General features: G+C 46.7%; 2 pseudogenes across 1 annotated transcript; both read right to left on the reverse strand.

The window, feature by feature from the left end:
• Positions 1 to 369: 369 nt before the first annotated feature.
• On the reverse strand, positions 370 to 1,304 carry LOC147957142 (uncharacterized; annotated as a pseudogene).
• A 2,195-nt stretch (positions 1,305 to 3,499) lies between these two features.
• Positions 3,500 to 6,224, reverse strand: LOC147957143 (uncharacterized; annotated as a pseudogene). The gene is made up of 2 exons (XR_015611369.1): positions 6,058 to 6,224; positions 3,500 to 4,804 (listed from the first exon to the last, which is right to left on the reverse strand). The product of XR_015611369.1 is annotated as an uncharacterized LOC147957143 (transcript).
• Between the last annotated feature and the right edge of the window lie 569 nt (positions 6,225 to 6,793).

A 6,793-nucleotide genomic window follows, 5' to 3' on the forward strand; every position in this document is an offset into this window, starting at 1 on the left:
CTGCACTTGAACAACACGGAGCCTCTGCCCTTGATTTGTACTGATGAGCCATCGCCAAACTTCACGACGCCGGTCACCGAGTGGCGAATGCGCCACGATCATCTGTCATGTGATTGCTCGCCCCTATGTCCAGGTACCAACCATTGTGCGACGCCTCTTGGGGAACCACTTTCTTCTCGTTGAGGTAGACAGACTGGTTCACCGGCTCGTCCGGGGTGTGTCAGGCCGCAACAAACTGCCAAGAGTAGTCCCGACTGCTCCTCCTGCACTTGCACCACGTCCGCCTCCTCTTGCCGCGGCTTGTGGCAGTCCTTGGATCTCACAATTGTAGTAGGTCCCTTTGAAACGGTGACCGCCACTCGACGAGCCCTATCTGACATTGGTCGCGCTACTGCTGGGCGCGGCATCTTTGCGTTTTCCGCCACGCGGACCTCGGCCACGGCCGCCGTGGCCCGCGGCCTTCCCACGAGATGATTCGTCTTGCCCCTGCTCCTTCGTGCGTGCCGCCCATTGTTCGGCAGTGTATAGCAAGCTGCCGCCGTCGCGCGAGTCACTGTCATTCCCGTACCGCTCCTCGGCAGCCTTAAAGCGCCCCGTCAGGTCCTCAATGCTCAGCGCGCTGAGTTCGACGAGCGTCTCAATCGAGAGAGCGATCTGCGAGTAGAGCGGCGGCACGACTCGCAGAAACTTGCGGACGACCCTCTCCTTGGTGACCTTGTCGCCTAGGATGTTGAGGCTGGTGATCATGGATCCCAAACGCATCGCGAAATCATCCACGGACTCGCCATCACGAAACTTGATGGTCTCGAACTCCCGGGCTAGAGACCGCGCCTTGGCTGCGCGCACTCGGTCACCGCCGATGTGCATGGTGACGATCGCGTCCCACGCCGTGTCTGCGCCGTCGGCTTGATGGCCAGCATGCCCAACATCTCAGGGGGCATAGCTCCAAGGATGGCCTCCAGTGCCATGCGATCCTCGTGGAAGTCGATGTCGCCGTGCTCGACGGCGTCCCAGAAGCCACGCGCCTCCAGCTTCACTTTCATGAGCAGAGACCAGTCGTTGTAGTTTGTCTTCATGAGCGTCGGCCAGCTTGCCGATCCAGACTCACGGATCACCTTCTGCACCACCGGCACCACGACCTCGCGCCCGCGCGCAGTATGGCTCCGCCCACGCCTCCTCGGGGGAGAGCGTGACGGGGATCATGAACGTGGCGGCGTCTACGACTTGGAGCCGCCCGCGCCAGTCCCGTCGGCCGGTGCCTTGCTGCGGGCCACCTTGCCGCTGCCCGCCTTGCTGCCGGCCATGTCTGCAGGATGTCAACGGGGCTCTGATGCCAGTTGTCGTTGCAAATCGGCAACTCGCTCGCGCTCACAGAGGTGGAAGACAAAGAACAATACACGCACAGAGACGTTTTACGCTGTGCCGAACTGGCTCCCAGCTTTTCTGTTTTCTCCTCATCTTATTCAAGGCTTACAACGCGGATCGCTGGCTGACCCGACTCCATCGCCACGCCGTGCTACGATCGCACCATCCCACGATCTCCATGGCGTGGCCTAACAAACCCAACACTAAACCCTCGGTCGCAGCGTGAACGCAGCACGCCTCTGACCCAAAGCAAATCACAACTATTAAGCAAACTTGATGGGCCTACCAACTAATGTAGCCCACTAACAGAAAAGCAAATATCCTAGCGACGTGATTAACACAACACGCAGTACCACAATTTTTTTCCAGGCGGCTCCTATATCAAATTTGCGGGACACAGTTTTAGCCGATATGCTAGAGTTGCTCTAAACCATCCACCTCAACAGGTGAGAACCTATGATTGAGGAATGAACTATGGTAGGCACCTTGCCGAAATGTTGCTTCATCGCCATATTGTAAGGGAAGAAGACTGGGGACACAAAAGAACGAAACGAGAGACGAAGTGACAATAACAAGCTTATAACACCATTGTCCTAACCACCGTCAAGACAAAGTTAAAGTACCCGGACAATAATATGTGAGATCATGAATCGTCAATCCATGTGACCAAAACACCACATGTTCGCTCGTGCAGGGCGTAGATCCATGACAACCAATGAGGATGGAACATGGGACTGCTATTATTGCGTGACACTGCCACTGAGGACACCAAACCAGACACGGTTAATCATCAAACTAGAATTCGAATGTTGATATGTGGTTCACTGCCTGTGATAGGCAAAAAAGGCATGCGGGGGCCTGGTTCACTTGTTCCTTCTCCCGATGTGATATGTTGCCTGCATGTGCTGGTACTGACCCCCCCCCCCCCCCCCCCCCCCCCCCCGAGGCACTAAATTGGGAATATCTAGTACAAATTTTCTACTTTCTCTGCCTTATAATAACTCTCTTGTGACACTGAATAATGCGTAGACGAGAGAAAAATATAGGATAGAATTAGATTAGCTTTTCTAAATGAGTACCCAATTAGAGCAAATAACATAGTACCCAATAGGAGACTAGTAGTTATTCCTTGGATTATCTAAACCTGGCTTTGTTTCACTAGAAAAAGCAAATAAGTATTTAGACGAGGTTGAGATAATTGACAGGTAAATTTCTATAGGAAATTGATTGGTTATTTTATTGATGCAATATAAAGCAATTGGAGTATCCATGTATGGGCGAGGGCCCTATGTTTCGGTTTCACCCTCGGGGTCCCAACATGAATGGAATGCTTTGGAAGGCCATGCGTCGAACTTCAAAACAAACAATCTTGCCAATTTGTCCATCTCTATTGATCAGGGTCACAACTTGTGGCTTGCTATTCCTCATGACCCTCTTTGTATCCCTATGAACATTTCGTTTGACCAATAAAGTTTTCGCAAGACCCTAAAAAACCTGCAAACCGGCAACGGATGTAGGCCACCAACATCGTGTTGTGCAAGGGGGCGAGGAGCAGAGCTAGAAGCCAGGCGAGAGATCGAGGAAGGGCCAGTCCGCTCCTCTCTGTCGCGCCAGGGTTTGCTCAGGCTAGAATTTTTTTAGTGTCCAGATACAGTTAAGAAAATATTTATTCCGCTCATGCCACCAGCACCGAATCAATGCTATAGCCAGCATCTTTCTATCCCTTGGCAGCTGAAAAACTGACTGAAGAAGCTCCTTGATTTGTCCTTTCTTCTTCTTATACATCATTTTTTTACATGAGCTGAAGAGTTATATTAATCAAACATCAACATCATAAGAAGATCTATAAAATATTAGGAAAATACAGTTCATTCCTTAGGGAATACTCCACATGAATATTCTCCATACCCACCATTCTGTTTCCTACCAAAAAATTCCTGGATTCAATGTAAAAAAGTTTAGCAGAGCAAGGCAAGAGAAAAACATATGTTGCTTCAGAAAACTTCTCATGCATCTTATTTACCTCCATTTAGAAGGAGAATAAGCATAACACATAACACATAACTACAGGGTCAGGCACATGACATGTATTTTAGGATGTAAACCACTGTTTCTTTTATCCAAAATGTAAGTACACAACAAGGTTCAACAGATGCAACAATAGGTAGCACAAGTTTCTGACTCCCGGAGAACAGGATGGCAAACACATAATTTTAAAGTCTTCATCAATCTCCCAACACAGCATCTACCCATGGAGCGACTGAACACAAACATCAAGTTCCCCTCTGTAGGCAGCGACATGGAGACAACCGCTCAGCACAATCTCATACCCAAGATGCACAGGATGTCGTACTGCAAGCAAAATGAGCGTTGATCCTCACAAAACAAGGTTCAGGAACCCACTCCCCATCTTGTTCGCCATCTGCTGGGTATGAAAATACTCGGCCATTTTGATCCAGCTGATATACCTGGCCACCCTTCAACCCTATCCTCTCTGGGTTCACCAACAGTCGTGGCTGGCCAATAGGTTTCTCGCCGAAGAAGAATGCCCACTTCGACAAGCCTCCATCTGCCACCCTCACGTACTTTGCTGGTTTAGTCGAGAAGTCGATGGAGAAGGCTTTCTCATTACCACCAAGTAGGAGAAGCATATCTTCACAAACCACCAACTTTCGAGAAAGCTTGGATGGGTCTATATTATCGCTGCAAGAAACTCTTAGTACCTCAACATGAAACTCAGGTGCCAAATGCACGATGTACAGCTTTTTCTGTATTCTCGCAATGACCCGCCCTTTGAAGGACACCATCTCATGAATCAAATGTGCATTCAAAAAATCACAGTGCAACCATGAGGGGCTCCCAACTCGCCAAGCGTAAAGGCAGTGCGGGCTGCTGACAAATAGATATGAATCCGGCGACGCTTCTGGAGATACGAATGTTCTATAGAAGAGCTGAATGGATGGGCAAGGTGGAGCTGCAACCGTGGTGCCAGTGAGCACATCCATAATTACATGGGATCTGCCGGAGGAGAAGATAGCATGACCATAAGAACATTTCAGAATTTCCATTGTGTCCAAAATATTTGGGAGGCTCAACCGACGCGATGGAGTACTTGGATAGGCAAGATCAATAAGCTCCCATGTGTTTCCAGTGTTGCAGCCAGCTGGGCTCGTTTGGTCGGCACAGTTCCGGAAAATAACAGGTGGGAAGATCATGTCTAAGGTAGGCTTCATTGACATGAACGCGGCACGCCAACTGGGGCAGGTGGCGATGAATGCAAGAAGGTCACGGCTTGAACCCAACAGGACCATGATGGAACACAATAGCACATCTGGCAAGTCTGCCTAACCTTGGGGTCCAAACATGACGCAGAGCATCGACATGGTGGTGTTGGAGATCGAGATCCGGTTGATGTTCTGCATAGTGTCAACTTCAAAGTCTGCATCAGGAATTATGAATTTAAGGACAACAGTTATATCAATTGACTTAAGTTAAATATATTATATTGCGATCACTATTTTCATTCACCTAATACTAGTACAACCACTGATAACTATAGTAACATAGTTAAAATGTTTGCAGAAACTAGAAACATAATACACAGTAGAGTAAATACAAAGTATTGACACCCAAATATAAAAGTGTGGAAAAATCATGATAAATTTCATCGACATTTGAGACAGAAAAGGCAAGTGTTGAATCTTTCTTGCCACAGAACAAGCATGAAGGAAATATAGAAATTTGAGGTTGTTCAACACTAGTAGAAGTAAAATTGCAACTCAATTATCAACTATTTTCTACATGGATTTCCCCTAAAATAACAAAAAGGAAAAACAGATAAGTCCTCCATCGCTAACAACAAGTGAGGACACAATGGTGGAGGCCGTGCACCACAGCTACCTTCTCCGACGCTAGTTATCGCAAGACGTGGCAGCTAGAGACATCTGCTCTGCTCCCTCGGTCACTATGCTAACTCCAGATCTGGATGGAACTGGGCCTCCTTTGTCGTTTGGGCTGTAAGGCGCCTTGGCAGCATCCTAGCATTTTGTTCCTCTTAGACGGGGCTTGATCGCCTTATGCCGCCTTAAAAACCTTGGGCTCTACATCTACAGAGAACCAGGCATTCTGGCTTATGGCAATTCCAGATCTGGATGGAACCAGGCCTACTGGTTCACAGTTGTCTTAATGCTATCATCACAATTATCATCTACCGGTCGGCCGTGGGTGGTTTAGTGCGGTCAGCGCAAATGAGCGGGTTTGTCTTGTGTGTGCTTTATGTAGTATGAAGGTATACTTTGTCAAACTTGTCGAATTTGTAGTGATTTTTGTTGCTGTCGACAACTTTATGATGCTCATCTGAGGTGAAGAAAGTATAGAACTAAGAAAAATGATCGACCTTAAATGAGCCATGTTAGGAAAGAGCAACATTGATCAATGTCCTAGAAATTTTAGAAATAACCATCTGAGTTTGCTTTGCATGCCTATCTTGAGGAGATCGATAATTGTTCTGCGGATAGAAATTTCCACAACAAGACTAGAAGAAGCAAAAGGTCCCGAGAAATTAGCATTTTTTGTGAAAGAAAAGAATATTTGTAACCACTTAAGGAAGAAAACCCATAGCATACAGAACATGCCAACAATCATGGTTTCACTGTTATCTTCCACATCACAAGTTGAGTAGGAGATTATTACCTCGCCAGCAGACAGAACTGAATCAATAATGCAGCTGGGATGATGGATGACGGAACAGAATCAATATTGCGTTGATTGCAGCAACAGTCAACGCACACACGGAACCGTATTGTCAAATGCCAGCCTCTCACTGCAGAAAACAAACAAGAATAGCCTCAGGGAATTGAATATCATGTATCATTTTTACACTGTACCGTGGGGTAACAATACTGAACCAAATGTTCCAGGTAGCTTAACTCTAGTGGACTTCAGCTTGCGAACTAAACAACTAGAACAGCAGTAAAAACCAGCACAAGATCAGCAGTGAATGAACAAAAGCTAACCTTGCTCATGGGCAAAATAGGCTGTGCACGTGAACATGACAGAGATAACAAAAATAGGGGGCACAAGAAGAAGTATATGCCATTGCAACAAATAGATCAGGTCATGCTGCTCAGTACTTCCAACTTACTTTTTTTTTACATATGTTACAACATCCATGAGAAATTAATGTTTATACATATCAGAAAAGCTATTCATTAAAATTGGTCGAAAAAAACCATCAATTATTCAATACGTCAAAGACAAACATGCCAGAGTTGTGATAAACTTCTCTTGTCGCAATAAACTACTAAACTATTATTCTAGCAAACAACATAACCAGTGGCGCAGCTACCAAAAATAAGTTGGGCGGCCCAAGCAACCCAAATATTTTCAAATTCTGTACCATATATATTTATATGCTACCAAATACCAA

This window comes from Triticum urartu, chromosome 7A (genome assembly GCF_056163025.1).
Source record: "Triticum urartu cultivar PI428250 chromosome 7A, HENAU_Tu73, whole genome shotgun sequence".
Classification (NCBI taxonomy): Eukaryota; Viridiplantae; Streptophyta; class Magnoliopsida; order Poales; family Poaceae; genus Triticum; species Triticum urartu.